General features: G+C 34.7%; 1 pseudogene; it reads left to right on the top strand.

Annotated features, from left to right (window-relative positions):
• OR14AE3P (olfactory receptor family 14 subfamily AE member 3, pseudogene) lies at window positions 8,167-8,790 on the top strand (annotated as a pseudogene).

The raw sequence follows: 18,427 nt of genomic DNA, 5'->3' as shown, positions 1-18,427 counted from the left end.
GTCTTCTACAATCCTATGATTATAGCTTAATCTTTTACCCAGTCTGTGTCTTTGGACTGTAGCCTTCACAAGTGATGCTCAACCTCCCCCACCCTTTAGGTAAAACAGGAAGGCTAGAGGGGATTACTGTGGGGAATTTCCACTCCCCCTGATTAATAAGACTGTGGTAAAGCCTAAGTTGGCTAGGCTCTGCTGAATAGTTTCCATTGAAGGTAGGCCTTTGTTAAACATAACAGAGAACTCTGGGAATATTTTGAATAGTCATATTTTCCCTCTCATTTCTAAAAACACAAGGGAATTTGTCTCTTGTCTTGAAGGTTAAAATGTGTGGGGACCTATGGGTTTAAAATCATGAATGTGTGTAGCCTTCCCTAAGATGGGCCCCACCAGAGTTTTTATTTCTTAGTTAGTCCATGTGAGTTCCCAGCAATTCATTAAATCTAGTTTGAATGTTCCTACTGGTACTGGCTCCAGCTCCTGACTGCTGCTCCTGAAGGCAGCAGTTTCTTCTGTGACCTCAATTTTCTGATGGATCTAAGAAGAGTGTTTGACTTTCAGTTTGTTCAGATTTTTTCTTATTGTGAGAAAGAAGTGATGACCTCCAAGCTATTTACATGTTGCAACAGAAATGGAAGTTCCCACAAAATTATTTTTGTGGATAAAGGAATCATTGGTTATTATTAGTACAATATATTCTTAGTCATCACAGTCCTTTACAATATTCTCTATCTTTTTGTAGTTTCTATGCTTCTATTCTCTTATTATTTTGGCTTGTATATTTTTCTCTGTGATCAATTTTACCAAAAGGAGACTAGCATGAAGAAGTTAATTACAATAACCACTAACACTAACAAATTAACATACCATTTGAAGGTTCCTGTTCTGGTAAATGTGAAGAGTTCTGCCTGAAACTGACAATCTTGGTTTCCTGAGGGGCCAAAAGAAAAAAATATTACCAGAGTTCTAGCTAGAGTCACCAAGGCCAACATCAATCAAGGTTCTTCTGTAGGTGACAATACTCATTTTCTCCTTCCATGATCAACTGGGAATAATCATCACTATGTCCCACTGAGACCTTTATTGCATGGCAAGGAGCCAATTTTTACACTCAACTATAATCTCATATTCATATTTTTTCTTAATTCTCTAATTATTTTCTGTTACAAAGCTTAGAAAAGAGAGAAGCCCAAAAGAAGCTTGGATCCTCTCTAATTGGAACATTGGTGATTGAGGAGAATAATTTGTTAATTTGTGTCCCTCTTTTTCTGTTTGACTCTCCCCTTATTCAGTTTATCTATTTTTCACTCAAAGTAATTTTTTTTCACTCAGATAGTTATTTTTCTCCCACATAGGAGAATATGATCTTGGTAATAATCTTTAAAAGAAAAAAATGGTGGTAAATACTAACGTCTACAGCCTATCCAAACATCTCTGTATTTTTTTAATTAAAGATTTTATTTTTTTTCCTTTCTCTCCCCAAAGCCCCCCAGCGCATAGTTGTATATTCTCCGTTGTGGGTCCTTCTAGTTGTGGCATGTGGGACGCCAGCTCAGCTTCGTTTGATGAGCAGTGCCATGTCTGCACCCAGGATTTGAACCAATGAAACACTGGGCTGCCTGCAGCAGAGCGCGCGAACCTAACCACTCAGCAATGGGGCCAGTCCCATGTCTGTATTTTTTAAGTTACATTCTGATGACCAACAGATGTACAATTCAATATGTGTAAGATGGAGATCCATTATACAACGGGAGATTGGTGGTGGTCATGGTCACCAGGGTGTGCTGAGGGTAGAGAAGGAGATAGGAATTATCCTTATTTATCACTGTGTAGCTGTTCTTCAACATATTTCCTAAGTTTAAAATGTTATATTCAAAGTGGTCCTTTTTCATTGTTTAAAAGTGTCCTTTAATCTCAGACTGTTTTTCTTTTCTTTTGGTCTGAACAGTTGGAAGTATAACAGGCAAAATGAATCCTCATTTGTTGTTGTTGTTTTTTAATTTCCATGATGATGGGATCAACCGTCATGCTAGCCCATTGCATAGAGATTTAATAGTGATTTGCTAAGGTATTGACTAATGCCCTCTGAAATGTCCCTTCCTCTTGTTGTTCATGAGTCTTCTTATAAATAAAATAGACTTTTATAAATATATATTACATTTATTTCACAATTATAATGTACTCAGTGGCATGTTTGCCCTTTACTGATCCTGTAGGTCAATCGAGTCCTTACAGTGGCACATCTATTCAGTGGTAAACTGCCATGAACTCATCAGGCTAACAGATCCAGTGTCTTAGGGACCAAAAGGGCCAACTGCTTGGTGGCTGTGTGAACACATTTTTAGCTCTTTTTTCCCTTGGCTGGATAGACACATTTTTATTTTTCCTTCCTAAAGGAAGAGCATGGAGATTGTGTTGAGTGGCCAATAAAAAATGGCAAAAGTTACAAAAAAATGTATTTATGGAAAAATATTACATATAGATTGAGAAAAGCAGGTAGAGAAACAGAATTTTTAATCCTTAGTTTGAGTCATAACCTGACTTTATTACTATTTCAGTGGATGACCTCATAAAAGTGAGGAAAATATGGGGCAGGAAATATTTCTCCATCATCAGGTTAGGATGTGAGTGAATGAAAAGCTCTAAAATCAATACTTTCAGTTCTTGAGGAGCTCGTATCTTCAAAATCATCTTCCTTCCTACTCTAGAGAAATTTTGCCAAATCGTACATCTGTGGTAGCATTACAAATCATGGGAATTTCTGAGATTTGCTGGCTGCAGCTCCTGTGTGATGTGTCGATTTCTCTAATTCTTTTCATGTCCTTTATTAAATATCTTATAATTGTCGTTTCCACTTTTGGACAGAAGCTCTCATGTACTTCTTCCTAACACTTTTGTCCCGTATAGAACTCTTTCATGTCTTGGACATTCTCCCCAAGGTCATTGTAGACAACTTGAACAATAGTAGCTCCTTCTCTCTCTTCTGATACATGCTTCAATTTTTTCCCCAGGCTTATTGAGGTAAAATTGACAAAGGAAAGGATTATATATTTAGAGTATACAACTAAATGTTTTGATATGTGTACATATTGTGAAATATTACAAAAATCAGTTGAATTAATGTATTCATCACTTCACATAGACTCTTTTTGTTTGTAAAGAGAATATTTGAGATTTACTCTCTGAAAATTTCAAGTACATAAAACAATATTATCAAGTATTTTCACCAGCCCCTCATTACATCTCCAAAACGTATTAATCCTGTATACCTGAAGCTTTGCACCCTTTGATCAATATCTCCCCATTTGTCCCAACCCCTAAACCCTAGATCTACCATTCTCTTTTCTGCTTTTATGAGATTGACCTTTTTAGGTTCCACATGTAAGTGACATGCAATATTTGTCTTTCTGCATCTCGCTCATTTAACTAAACATAATGTCCTCTAGGTTCATCCACATTGTTGCAAATGGCGGAATTTCATTTTTTAGGGCTGAATAACATTCCTTCATAATAATATTTATATATGTATATATATGCATATACATAATCACATATATATAATGGAAACTTAGACTGTTTCTATATTTTAGCTATTGTGAATAATGCAACAATGAACAAGGGAGTGCAGCTATTACTTCATGTGTCTAATTTCATTTTGCATAGATATATACTCAGAAGTGAGATTGATAGTTTTTTTTTACTATATTGAGGAACATGTATAGTGTTTTCCATAATGTCTGTACTAATTTACTTCCCCACCAACAGTGTACAGGAGTTCTCTTTTCCCCACATCTTCTTCACTCTGTTTATTGTTTCCTTTTTTTGCAGATGTATTTTTAGTTTGATACAATCCCACTTGTCTATTTTTCTTTTGTTGACTGTTTGTTAGAAGTCATATCCAAAATATCATTGTCCCAGACCAGTGTCAAGAAGCTTCTCCTCTATGTTTTCTTCTGGTAGTTTTACAGTTTTAAGTCTTACATTTAAATATTTGATCCAATTTGAGTTGCTTTATGTATATATTTTTATAGCAGTACTGCACTTATTGCTTGATTACTGTAGTTTTGCAACTCCTTTTGAAGTCAGACAGTGTGATGCCTCCATCTTTGTTCTTGCTTAAGATTGCCTTATCTATTTGGGGACCTTTTTGGTTCCATATGAACTTTTGGATTATTTTCTCTGTTTCTGTGAAAAATGTCATTGGAATTTAGATACAGATTGCCTTGGATTTGGAAAACACTTTGGATAGCATGGACATTTTAACAAATTTATTTCTTCCATCTATGATATTGAATTTCTTTCTATTTATTTGTATCTTCAGTTTCTTTCATCAAATTTTTATAGCTTTCAGTGTACAAATATTTCACATCCTTGGTTGAATTTATTTCTGAGTATTTTCTTCCTTTTGGTGCTATTGTATATAGTATTATTTTTCTAATTTACTTTGCATAGTCTATTTTTAGTGTCTGGAAACACAATTGATTTATGCATAATGATTTTGTATCCTGCAACTTGACAGAATTTGTTTATTTCTAACTCTTTTTATGGTGGAGTCTTTAGTTTTTTGTATATAAGATCATGCCATCTGCACACAAACACTTTAAATTCTTCCTTTCAGATTTAAATAACCTTTATTTTTTTCTTTGCCTCATTGCTCTGGCTATGACTTCCATTTTTAATTTCATTTTTTGGGGTCCTCTGTCATTTTTTTTTCTTGTCAAGTCTGGCTAATAGTTTGGGATTTTTGTTAACCTTTTAAAAAATATTTCTTAGTTTCTATATTTTTTTCCTATTTTCTTTCTAGCTTCCATTTATTTATTTATTTGTTCTGATCTTTGCTATTTCCTTCCTTTAGATAACTTGGGCTCAGTTGGTTCTTCTTTTTCCATTCATGGATGTGTAAAATTAGTTTCTTTGAGATCTCTCATTTTGCTTAATGTAATAATTAATCACTATAAACTTTCCTCTTAAAACTCCTTTTGTATCTTCCACAATTTTCATATATTTGCATTTTTATTTGTCTCAAGATACATTTTGATTTTCCTTTTGATTTCTTCTTTAATCTATTAATTTTCTAGCAATGTGTTCTTTAATTTTCATGTATTTGTGAATTTTCCAGTTTTCCTTTTAAGTTAATTTCTGGTTTTATACCACTGTGGGTCTAAATATGCTTGATATGATTTCAGTATTCCTATATATTTTAGGACTTTCTTTTTTCCTCAAAATATTACCATCTTAGAGAATATTTTCTATGTGCTTGAAAAGAATGTGCTTTATGGTTCTGTTGGATGGGATGTTTTCTATATGTCTGTTAGGTCTATTAAGTCTAATGCATTATTCGAGTCCATTCCTTCCTTATTCATTCTCTGTCTGAATACTCTATCCAATGTTGCAAATGAAATTCTGAAGTTCCCTACTATTATTGCCTTGCTCTCTATTTCTATCTTTAGTTCTGTTAATGCTTCCCTTATATATTTCAGTACTCCAAATTTTACCAAATGCATAATTATTATAGCTCTTGATGAGCTCCCCCATTTATCTCTCTTGAGATCAATTTGACTGAAAGTCTATATTGTCTGGCATAAGTAGATCTATGCCTTCTCTCTTTTCCTTGTCATTTGCATCAAATACCTGTTTCCATCTCTTTACATTAAGGTCCACCCTTAAAGCTAATGTAAGTCTCTTATAGGTAACATGTAGCTGGATCTTTTTTTTTAATCCATTCAGTCATTGTGCCTTGGATTGGAGAATTTAATTCATTAATATTTAAAGCAATTTTTGATAAGTAGGGATTTACTTTTGCCATTTTGTTCATTGTTTTCTCACTGTTCTGTTGTCCCTTTCTTCATGTTTTGCTTTCATTGTGATTTGATTATTTTTATTAGTGGTATGCTTTAATTCTTTTCTCTTTGTCTTTTTATGTCTACTAAAGTATTTTTTTCTTGTGCATACCTTGAAGATTACATAAAATATCTGATAGTTATTACAGTCTGTTGTTAGCTAAACACAGCTTCAATCACATACGAAAACTCTACATTTTTACTCTCCCCACATTTTATGTAATTCACACCACAATTTACATATTTTTATATTGTTCATCCTTTAACAAATCATTGGAGCTATAATCCATTTATCTTTTAACCATTTTACTAGAGTTAAAGTAGTATACATTCATCGCTACAGTATTACAGTATTCTGAATTTGATTATTTACTTAAAACTACTATTGAGTTTTATACTTTCATAGTTTTCAAGTTACTGCTTAGTGTCATTTCAACTTGCAAGAACTCCCTTGAGCATATTTTGTAAAACAGTTCTAGCAGAGATGAACTCCTTCAGCATTTGTTTATTTGGGAAAGTCTTTATCTTTCCTTCATTTCTAAAGCACAGCTTTACTGGGTGTGGTATCCTTGCTTAGCATTTTTTCTTTCAGCACTTTTAGTATATCATCTTATTCTTTCTTAACCCACAAGGATTTTGCTGTTAAATACCCTGATAGCCTCATAGGGGCACACTTGTATATGCTGAGTCACTTTTGTAATGATTTTTTCAAATTTCTCTCTTTGTTTTTGAGTTAATACTTTGGTTATAATGTATCTTGGTATAATTTTCTTCAGATTGACCCTATTTGTGAACTTTTGAGCTTCTTGAACTTGGAGGTCTGTATCTCATCCAAAATTTAGGAAGTTTCAGTTATTTATTTAAATAAGTTTTTTGCCCCTTTCTCTTTTCTCCTTCTGAGGCTATCATAGTGCATATGTTAGCTTGCATAAACGGTATCTCCAAATCCTGTAGGCCTTCTTCAGTCTTTTCCATTTTTTTCTTCTCTTGCTGTATAATTTCAAATGACCTGTCTCCAAGTTCACAGATTCTTTTTTCTGCTTGATCCAGGCTGCTGTTGCTGGTCTCTATTGCATTTTTCATTTCATTCATTGCATTGTTCTGCTCCAGAAGTTCTATTTGGTTCTTTTAACAATTTTTATCTCTTTATTGAATTTCTCATCTTGTTCTTGTATTAATGCCCTGATTTCATTTTGTATATCTGTGTTCTTGCTGAACTCCCATAAAACAACTATTTTGAATTCTTTGTCAAGCAGTTTATAGATCTCTATTTATTTTGTGTTAGTTAATGGACATATATTGTGTTTCTTTGATAGTATCATGCTTTCCTGATTTTTTTGTGTTTTTTGAAGTTTTGCATTGGTGTGTTTGCATTTTAAGAAATAGTCGTCTCCTCCAGTCTTTACTGACTGGCTTTTATAGAGAGAAATCTTCACCAGCCAGTCAGTTTATGGATTCTGAGGGTTTCTCAGACATTTTCTATGGATGTACCAGCTCCACTTCCCTAGTTCCATCTTGGGAGGCAGGTGTAGAGTTGTATGCCTTCTTCATAACAGACAAAGCCCGAGTGGTTGCTGAGAGATTTCTACTTGTTTTCCTTAAGGCATTGATCTGAAATATTCGAGATATTATTCACCTACCAATCTAGCTGAGTCCAGCCAGCTGTCTAAACGTGCTTATGCATAAGTTGCAGAGGTGTTAGCCCACTGCCTGTGTGGGCATTTGGGACACTACCTATATGGTCTGCTGAGCACATCCATTGCTAGGGCATATGCGCACTGGTTGATGGGGTCTGCAGGTGATGCATCCTATGAAGCTCAAGTGTGGGCCTGTTGAAGGAGTCCACAAGGTGTTCAGTGGAAGCCACTGCTTTTTGTTGAGTTCTGCACTCAGTTACTGTGACCTGCTGCCCATTTCCATGCTCCTAGCTGACCCAGACTAATAAGCTATGTAGATACTCTCAGTATTTTGAGTGAATGAGAAAGAAATGGGCCTCCTGGGCAGTCTCCTGTATGGCTAGGGAAGCTGGTCTCTAATTTACATCTCACTTTTCCCAGTGGGAGAAATCACAGAGTGAGGAGACCTCTCTTGGCACTGAGCTGTGCTACCTTAGGGAAGGGGTGAAATAGGCAGTCAAAAGGTTCCTTTTACTATCTTCATGCACCTATTCCCACATTTATTTTCTCCAAGAAGGTGTGGTATCTCTCCTCTGGGCTCCTGGCCTTTCACAGTCATATTCTCATCCATGAGAGGTTGCCACAAATCAGTGTTTCTGTAGAGGAATGAGGGTTGAAAACTCCTATGTGGCCATATTGCTGACATCATACACATACTTCATTTCTTCTTTGTACTTTGTGTGGCCTGCACAGAGATGGGCTTGCTCACAGTGATGATCTCTGATTTATCTGTGACCATCTGCCACTCTCTGCACTATGAAGTCATAATGAAGAAGGCAAATGCATCAAGATGGCCACTTATTCTTGGTTCAGTCGTGGACTGTCTAGAATCACAAAAACAGTCACAACACCTTCCTTGCCTCTCAGGGTATTCAGTCTGCTGCATTAATTCTTGTCCAATATCCCCTAATTACTCAGACTTTCTTGCTCAGATGAACTCTGAGCAGTTGCCATTATGTCTTCATTTAGTTTTATCTGTTTTATCTCCATTGTTCTTTAATATTTTCACACAACTTCTATAATTCTGAAGATCAGATTTACTAAGGGACAATCCAAAGCCTTCTCCAGCTGTATTCATCAGCTGGCCTTCATGACTCTTTTTTTCTTGGTGCTGCTGCAGTGAACTATTGAAATCAGTGAGAGATGTTCCCTCTCCTCTCCACCCACTGGTCTCTTTATTTTATACAGTAATTCCCCCCACTTTGAATCCTATTATCTATACCTTAAGGAGAAGCCATAAAGGCTGTTCTGCAGAATTATTTAGAGATCATATATTTTTGTTCTATCCCCTGCTGAATGAGTTAAAGCCAACAGAAGCCAATTGGAATCCTGGTCATAATACCGCTTTAATATTCATTCAAAAGCATCTTATTATACAAATCCTTTTTGTTCAATTTCTTAATACAAGTGTTTATTCACAATTCTCCTTGCTTGTCTTACATCTATCTCAATTTTTCCCAGTTTAATTTTCTGTCTAATCTATAATTAAGATTTCCTCCACTTCAATTAACTCTCCAATTCTTTGTTATCTGTGGTTTCTCTCATGTAACATCAAATAAAATACAAATATATGCAAATTTTTATTTAGAAACCAAGCCTTGCCTTGACCTATATGAGCTTATTCATTTATGCATCCATCAAATATGTATTGAATGATTACCAGGGATTATTCAAGGTTCTTTGGATTCATCAGTGAACAAAGCACATAAGATCTCTGATCATAGTGACCTGACATTCTAGTAGGTTGAGATAGATATAAACTGAGTTAAACATTATTTTAAAATAATAAATACTGTGGGGGAAACACAAAATATAAAATCTACAAGGGAAAGTAGTTTGGGAGTTCTTAGGGGATTGCATTTTTAAAAGAGTGAGTTTCCAGACCAGGTGAGGTTTAAGCAGAGAATTAGAGGAAGGAAAGAAGTTGGCTGTACAGACATCCATAGAGATGGCACTCTGGGCAAAGTGATTGGTCATATCAAGGCATTTAGGTGTGACATCATCAATTTGCTTGAGGACAGCAAGGCAGCCTATGTGAAAACTGTGGACTGATAAAGAATGAGATCAGTATGAGGTCAGGCCCAGGAAGAAATAAGCAGGTTAGACTCAATATATCTGGGCTTGGTGGATCATTATGAAGATTATGAGTGAAACGGCGATTCTCTGGAGAGTTGTGAGGGAAAGAAAAATTTCCTGTCTTGGTTCAAGTAGATTACACTGACCCCATTGTTGGCAACAGACATAAGGGGGTTACCATCTAGAGTCTTAGAAGATGGATCTTCCATCATGAAAGCTGGATGGTTTATGTTTGGTAGGTGGATGAGATAAGGATCCTTATTTTGGAATATTGAGATTTTAATAGACACTCAAATGCAGAAATGAATTTGGTGGTTGGATAAACACATCTGTATTTAAAGACAGTAAGATAGACAATTGAATTTGACAGTTGATGATGTAAAGACACTAAATATGTAGAGAAACCAAGGAAAGTATATGAAATCACTGAAAGTTAGTGTCATAATAGAAGAGAGAAAACGAACTCTGGGGAAGTCCAATGTTAAGAAATCAGGGAGATGAAGAGAAATTTGAAAGAAAGAAAAAGAGCCACATAAAAGGGCAAAGGACAAACAAGAAATTAAGAGTCCTTTATGGCAAGTTATAAACCACATCAAAAGCAGAGGATTATGGATTTATCAAATGTTGCCTGTAGCATTAAAAAGACTGAGAACTGATGTTTGATTACAACAGGATAACTGTCCTTGACAGCCTTATCACGAGTGGTTTTTGTGGATGTGGTGGGGCAAATGACTAAATTAATTGGGCATAAGAGAGAATAGAAGGAAAATAATTTGGGATAGTGAGTGGTACAATATTTTATGATGTTTTCCTGTAATATGTACTTAATATGTTGGTTTTCAAGGATAAGATAAAATGAAATCAAAGAATAATTTCTTTAAGTTGAGAGAAAAAATATATGCTTTGTAATCTGAGAGAAATTGTTGAGTGAAAGAAGAGAAAAATTGTGGAACAGGAAAGTGAGCAGTGTAGCCTTGGGAATATCCCCGTCTAGGTGAGAAGGGTAGGAATCTGCTTTATATGGGGAAGATTGGCCTTTCCTTGCATCATGCACAATGTGCCCACATTGAGAAGGGATAACGTAGAGGATATATGAAAATTTGCAGATGAATGGGAGGCAATAATGCAGTCTTGGAAATTTTCTTTTGGGTATTTTAATATCATCATTGGAATAGGAAACAAGTCATCAGATGAGAGTGATGTGGGAATAGGATGTATTCAAGGATTCAGCAAAACTTAAAGTGGTATAAAATAGTCATCTAGAAAAAGAAAAGGAATGGACTGTAGATGTGTACTACTATTCTTGGAGGTTTAAAAGTCCACTGGAGGTTATAAATTTAAGTTGGTAGCATTCCCCTTGGCCTGTTTTGCTTTTGTTTTTTTTTATCCAGTCACCTTCAGCAGTGTGTGGTCAGAACCGAGAAAGTTGGACTTAGTTATGGGGCTATAAGAAGAGTACACTGAGGTTACAGAAGGGCACACGGATGAGATTGCCTGCAAAATATCATCATGAATATGGACCATGAGATTTAACTGGATAAGGAGAGAGGGTCTCCTTAAATATTATATCTAAAGAGAGTAAGAGATAAAAACAAAAGTAGAAAGGAAAATAGTAATTACTCACAATGTTAGAGATTTGCAGTTTTATGAAACAAGATAGAAAAAGTATTTCCATTCAGATAAAATTTGTATAACTCAAATAAAAATGATATTAGGGAGTATTATTTTACAGATCACTTGTTGGAACTCTGTATTAGCTAGTGTGAGCAGACACTGGCACTGTTATATATTGTTGAGGAGAATATAAATTAGTTCAAAAACAAATGCACACATTTTTTCACCAAGCCCTTTCATAAATTTAACCCAAAGAAAAACTCACAGATATGCAGCATAAAAGACATATAATGTTATCCATCTGTAAGAGGAACAAATAACTAAAAGAGGAGAGGTAAAATATTATTTATTTTAGAATGGCTCTATGAAATTAAAAAACAATTATGATATTTAGACTAATATTTATATTAAAACAAAATAAAGTTGTATGTGGATAATTCTATAAAAGTATTTTTGTGGCAAAGTGCAAAAATCATAAATATACAGAAAAGTATATACATAGTGAACGGCTCAATTAATTTTCATATCTGAACACACTTGAGTACTATGGCCCCATTTCTGTGAAATTGTTTGCAGTATATAACTGATTTGTTAGAAACCAATAAAGATGTGTTTCTCTCTATTGTGGCACTAAACTGATATGTTATTGTCAGTGAGTCCATTTGTGACAATACATTGTTGTCTTGAGTATGAGTTATTTTATCCAATTGGAGACTGTGGATGGGTTCAGAAGCTTAATTTATTCTTTGGTAAAATCTGTTTTTAATAGGTCTCATTCTCCTAAACATTCGAGCACTTTGGCTTCTTTGTTTTCAGCCTGCATTTATTCATTCCTCTTATTATGACACAATTGTCCACGAAACATGTATCATGATGATTACGGCATCATCTACTCTATTGGTTCTCCACTATGGAACTACATTCCCATGATGTCGTTTATGTTACAGCAAAGATTGTCTTTATCCTATGTCATTATCCCAGGACATTTGGCACCTGATTTTTCCACCTGGTGGTTATATACACATCTTTGGTCTCTCTTCAGGACAAGCGACCTTACACACCTACAGTCATTGATAAAATAGTCATCAGAAGAACACTTACTTGTGTCATAAATGCTCTGTCTTACTTCCTGCTGCAGAAAATGGGTTAGATTTGCCCTTACAATAGATCGATATTTCTACTTCACACTGCCTTCTATGTTCTGTAACACTCTCAAAGGTCATCCCTCTGGATGTTTTTTCCATTTCTCATCCATGATTGTTTTTCTTTTTCTGCTGAATCATTTCATTCAACATATAAACATATGTAATATCACACAATATGGCAACAACAATACACATTGACCTGTCATGCCATTTCTAGATACTAATCCATTTCTATGTTCTTCTTCACACACATGCACACACACACACACACTCACTCTCAATCTGTAACTTTAATACTTCACTTCTCTTGTCTACTTCCTTTCCCATGATCTTAACCTGAATGCTCTCCAGCCAAAGTCCATTAAAGTAATATCTATCCTGCTAAATACATGGTTAAGTCTTACTTCTTAATATAATCTGCACTTGTCACAGTTGATTATACACTCCTCATTTAAATAATTTTTTCTAAATTTACCTGAGATACTACTTTTATCATCAGACCCTACCTCTTGTCTCATTTGTTTCTCAATTGGCCCCAAATGTCACAATTGCATCACACCTTCTGTCTTACCTAAGTAACCTCAATTAATCCTATATCTTTAAAAACAATTTTTTTACGCTGAATGCTACCAAATTAATACCTTCAGGCCAGAACTCTATCCTGAACCCCAATTTACTTGTCATATGTCTTAAATATCTAATAGACATTTCAAAATTGTCTCAACAACAATAGATTTCTTGATTTCTCCTACTCAAACCTACCATTCTAGAAGTTTTCAAAGTTTTAGTAAATAGAAATCCCATTTTTCATAACTTGGGCCCAAACAATTGAGTTAGCCATCATTCAACATGCCCTCCCAATATACACCAAATTTATGAACTCCACCAGTTTGGGACTCCACCCTACTCGGACTGTCTTTGTTTCTAAGCTTTGAAGAGTCCTGATTTGTCTTCTTACATCTACCTTCACCCTAGCTCCATTTTCCACAATAAGACATACTGATCTTTTAAAAATATACATATAAAAATGTCACTCATTCACAAAAAATTCATCCAGTGCTTCCCATATCACTTAGAACCCAACTCAAAGCTCCTCGAATTATTATTGTTGAGCCACTCAGACCTGGGGAATGTAAAGTGTATGGACAGATTTTATCCATCCTTAGTATGCTGCTATTATATTCACATGGACGTTGCCACAACAGTGTTGTTTGATATTAAATATTAGAATCTATTGGGTCTGGCCCAGTGGCGCTGTGGTTAAGTTCACAGGTTCGGCTTTGGCAACCTGGGGTTCACCAATTTGGATCCTGGGTGTGGACCTAGCATTACTCATTGAGCCATGCTGTGGTTGGCATCCCACATATAAAGTAGGGGAATATGGGCACAGATGTTAGCTCAGGTCCAGTCTTCCTCAGCAAAAAGAGGAGGATTAGCATCAGATTTTAGCTCCGGGCTAATCTTTCTCAAATAATTTAAATTAAAATTAAAAAATAAAAAAATACCAGAGTAATTCATTTAGATTGTCTGTAATGGTTGGACAGTCATACATTCATAGTTAGTTCAGTTCTACTCATCCAATATTTATTGTGGCCTAATATTTGAGAGTTGCTATTTTCAGCCCGGGGATATGAAGATGAGGATAGAGTTTTAGTTCACTACGGAAAATTTACTAATTAAAAAATGATTATAATTCTGTGATTTATCGTTCTTGTCACTTATGAATTGGTATTGTTTTACTTTAGTTATACAAAAATATTCACAGAATTTTCAAAACCAAAATTTTGATAACTTTATGGGATTTCTGGTATATTTGTTTTGTTTAATCATAAGTTAACTGGTAAGGGAAGCTGGTTTAGAATAAAAGGTTGCTGTGAACTGAAATGTCTATTATTTTTTTCACCCAGAGGCAAGAAGCAAGGCAAGATACATTTTTTAATATACTTAATAAAAATTGTTTTTGACAGCCAAAATTATCTGCATAACTAGTGAAAAGTATTTTTCCCCCCATGAGCAAGAATCCAGACATGATACGTCCTCTTAATTGCCAAGATAAATCCCTTTAGTAGCTTTTCAAATAGTTTTGGAGAAACAGGACACATAGAGTTCTTAGGGAGACCTGTTCTCATGTTGTTACTTTCTGGGCAGATGAACATCATACATAATTTTTTAAATGTCCCAATGACATCCTTGCTTCTGAGACTGTAGATGAGAGGATTGAGCATGTGTGTGACAATGGTGTAGAAACTTGACACTCCCTTATCTTGTTTGAGTGTGTGAAATGACCGAGAAGCACATAAAATTACACGTTAGTCTCGTGGAAATAATCACTTCCATTAAATGGGATAAACAAGGAGTAATGAAGTTTTCCTTTGGCAGGGTAAATGGTTAGCATGATGAGGGAGTAGTAGGTTGAGATGATAGAAATGGAGATGAGCGATATGAGTACACAGCAGATATTTAACAGGGCTTCATACAAGGATGGACAAGCACAGCCCAGTCAGAACCTCAGGGACCTCAAAGAAGACATAGTTGATAATTAGGAAGTCACTGTAGGGGCCATTCATATTAATGGGGGTCAGTAGCAAGTCAAGGAAGCCATCACACCAGGCACGAGCAGGTACCAGCATCCTGAAGGAATCCCTCAGCACTTCGTTAGGACTGGGTACCTAAGATGGCTACAGACAGCCTTGGAGCAGTCATAAGCCATGAGGTCCTGGAGGGGAGAACTCTAAGCCAACATGATCAAGCAAAGGAAGTTCTGACTTCCACATGAGACAAAGGATGTAGTCTTCTCCTTAGAAATGAAGTTGACCAGGAGATTTAGGATGGTGGTACAGATGTAAAGGGTGGCCACGATAGTCGAGAAGACTGCAGCTGTCAATGTCCTGGGCAATATTGTTGATCTTTCTGATATGTGAACTGGATTACATTGACTATCTTGGTACAGTTAAAGCAAGTAGACCAGATATGATGTACACCAAGAACAGCTATGTTTCTCTCATCAGCAATCAGGAATTTCCATCCTTAAATCTTTGGTAGAATTCACCAGTGACACTATCTAGACCTGGTTTATCTTGTCTGGAAGTCATTAATTGTTGATTCTGTCTCTTTAATACATATAGTACTATTCATGTTATCCATTTATCCTTGCGTGAGTTTTGGTAGATTGATTCTTTCAGGGAATTTGTCCATTTCACCAAAGTTATCAAATCTGTGAGCATATAATTTTTCACAATATTTGTTATTATCCTTTAATATACATTATATACATATATATGACATAAGACTTCAATATACATGTGATATATACATACTATATATAATATTTTATTGTTTCATCTATCAAAGGACATTGAGGTTGTTTCCATAACTTGGATATTATGAATAATGCTGCAATTAACATGGAAGTGTACATATCTCTTTACAATCCTGATTTAAGTTCCTGGAGATATAAACCAAGAAGAGGGATTGCTAAATAAAATCACAGTTCCCTTTTCAATTTTTAAAGAATTTGCATAATATTTCACGATTGCACTAATTTTCATTCCCACTAACAGTTTTCAGGGGTTCTCCTTTGTCCACATCCTTGTAATGCTTACTACCTTTTGTCATTTTGATAACAGCTATCCTTAACAGAAATAAGTTATATCACATTGTGATTTAGATTTGCAATCCCCTGATGGTTAAAGACGTTGAGTACAATTTGTATATTTGGCATTGAGTTGCTTATATGTTTGGATATTGAACCCTTATCAGTTATATGCTTTGCATTTTTTTCCATTTGAAAGATTTTATTTCATGTTGATGATTGTTTCCTTTGCTGTGCAGAAGCATTTAAGTTTGATGATATCTCACTTTTTTCTTGTTTACTCTGTGCTTTTGGTATCCAAAAGGTTATTACTAAGACAAATTTCAAGTAATTTTTTCCCTAAGTTTTCTTCTAAAAGTTTTGGGGTTTCAAGTCATACATTTAAGATTTTAATTCATTTTTTAGTTGATTTTTGTATATGATTTGAAAAAAAGGGTTCAGTTTAATTATTTTTCATGTGGATATCTAGTTTTCCCAACAGCAATCTTTGAGGAAACAAGTCTTTTCCCACTGTGAGTTACTTGTCAAAGAACAGTTGACCCTAATGACATGGGTTTATTTCTGGGCTCTCTATTCTGTATCAGTGATCTTGTGTCTATTTTATGCCATTACCTCATTGTTTTAATTACTAGGGCTTAACAATATAATTTCAAGTGAGAATAGGTGATATCTGAAGTTTTGTTCTCCTTGGTCAAGACTGACTTGTCTATTCTTGGTCTTTTGTAATTCTGCATGAATTTTAGGATTTCTTTTTATTTGTGTAAAACACGGCAGTATGATCTTTATAGAAATTGCATTTAATTTGTAGTTTTCTTTGGGTAGTATGAACATTTAAGCAATAGTACTTCTTCCAAATCATGAATATGGAATGTTTCTCTATTTATCTTTTCTCTTTAAATTTCTCCAACAATGTTTTACAATTTCAGTCTACAAGTCTTTTACTTCTTTGGTTAATTTAATTCCTAAGATTTAAAAGGGTTTTGTTGTTGTTGTTGTTGCTATTGTAGATAGAATTTCCTTCTTAAATTCACATTCAGAAGGTTTGCTGGCAGTGTATAGAAACACGACTGATTTTTGTATGTTGATTTTGATACTGCAACTTTATTGAAACCATTTATTATTTCTAACAGTTTTTGAAATGATTTTTTGTGAGGAGTTTAGGGTTTTCTGTATGTATGATAATCTTATCTGCAAATAGATTATTTCACTCTTCTTTTTAGATTTATATGCTTTTATTTTTTTCTTTCCTGATTACTCTGGCTAGTACTTCCATGATTATATTGATTAGCAATGACAAGTGAGAGCATTCTTGTTTCTTTCCACGTCTGAGAGGAAAAGCATTCAGCTGTTTTCCATTGACTGATTTTATATGTGGGTTTTTCATACACAGCCATTATTGTGTTGAGATGAGTTCTAATACAACTATTTAGTGAGAGGTTTCTTTTTTAAGATTGACACCTGAGCTAACAAATGTCAATCTTTTGGTTTTCCTTCACTTTTCTCTCTGAAGCCCCCCAAAACATAGTTGTATATTGTAGTTGTGTTCTTTCTGGTTGTGTTATGTGGGACGCTGCCTCAGCATGGCATGATGAGTGGTGTCATGTCTAGGTCCAGTATACAAACTAGTGAAACTTTAGGCCCCTGCAGCGGAGCATGTGAAGTTAATCACTCGGTCATGAGGCCGGCCCCTTAGCGAGAGTTTTTATTATAAACTATGATGATTTTTGCCAAATATATTTTTTCTGCATCTATTGAGATGATCCTGTGTTTGTTTGTTTTTCATTCTGTTAATGTGGTGTATAACATTGATTTATTTTTCTATATTGAATCATCCTTGCATCCCAACAATAAATCACAGTTGCCCATAGAGTAAGATCCTTATAATGTACTGTTGAATTTGGTTACTAATATTTTACCGAGGAATTTTACATCTATGTTCATAAGGATTATTGGCTATGTTGTCTTTGGTTTTGGAATCAGGATGACACTGGCCTCATAAAATGAGGATTGAAGTGTACCTCCTTGTATTTGGAAGAGTTTAAGAAGGGTTATCATTAACTTTTATGTGAATATTTGGTGGAATTCACCTGGAAATCATATGATTCTGTTTCTTTTTCTTTCTATTAGAAGGTTTCTTATTGTTTATTCATTTTCCTTTTTCATTTTTGTTTAATTTAGGTTTTTTAGTCTTAATTCAATCTTAGTAAGTTGTTTTGTTCTAGGAATTGAATAATTTCTTATGTTATCCATTTGTTGGCTTATAACAGTCTCATGTTATTTGTTAAAAACTTCTGTATCATTCATTATAATGCCTCCTCTTTCATTTTTTGATTTTATTCATTTGTCCTCTCTGATTGTTTCTAGGTTAGTCTAGCAAAGTATCAATTCTGCTTATCTTTTCAAAAATGAACTCTTGGTCATATTGATGTCTTTATTGTTTTTATATTCTCTGTATTTTTTATTTCTGCTCTAGACATTATTTACTTC

This window comes from Equus caballus, chromosome 19 (assembly GCF_041296265.1).
Source record: "Equus caballus isolate H_3958 breed thoroughbred chromosome 19, TB-T2T, whole genome shotgun sequence".
In the NCBI taxonomy this organism is placed as follows: Eukaryota; Metazoa; Chordata; class Mammalia; order Perissodactyla; family Equidae; genus Equus; species Equus caballus.
The sequence above is the reverse complement of the archived record's forward strand: the minus strand, read 5'-3'. Positions and strand labels throughout refer to the sequence as shown.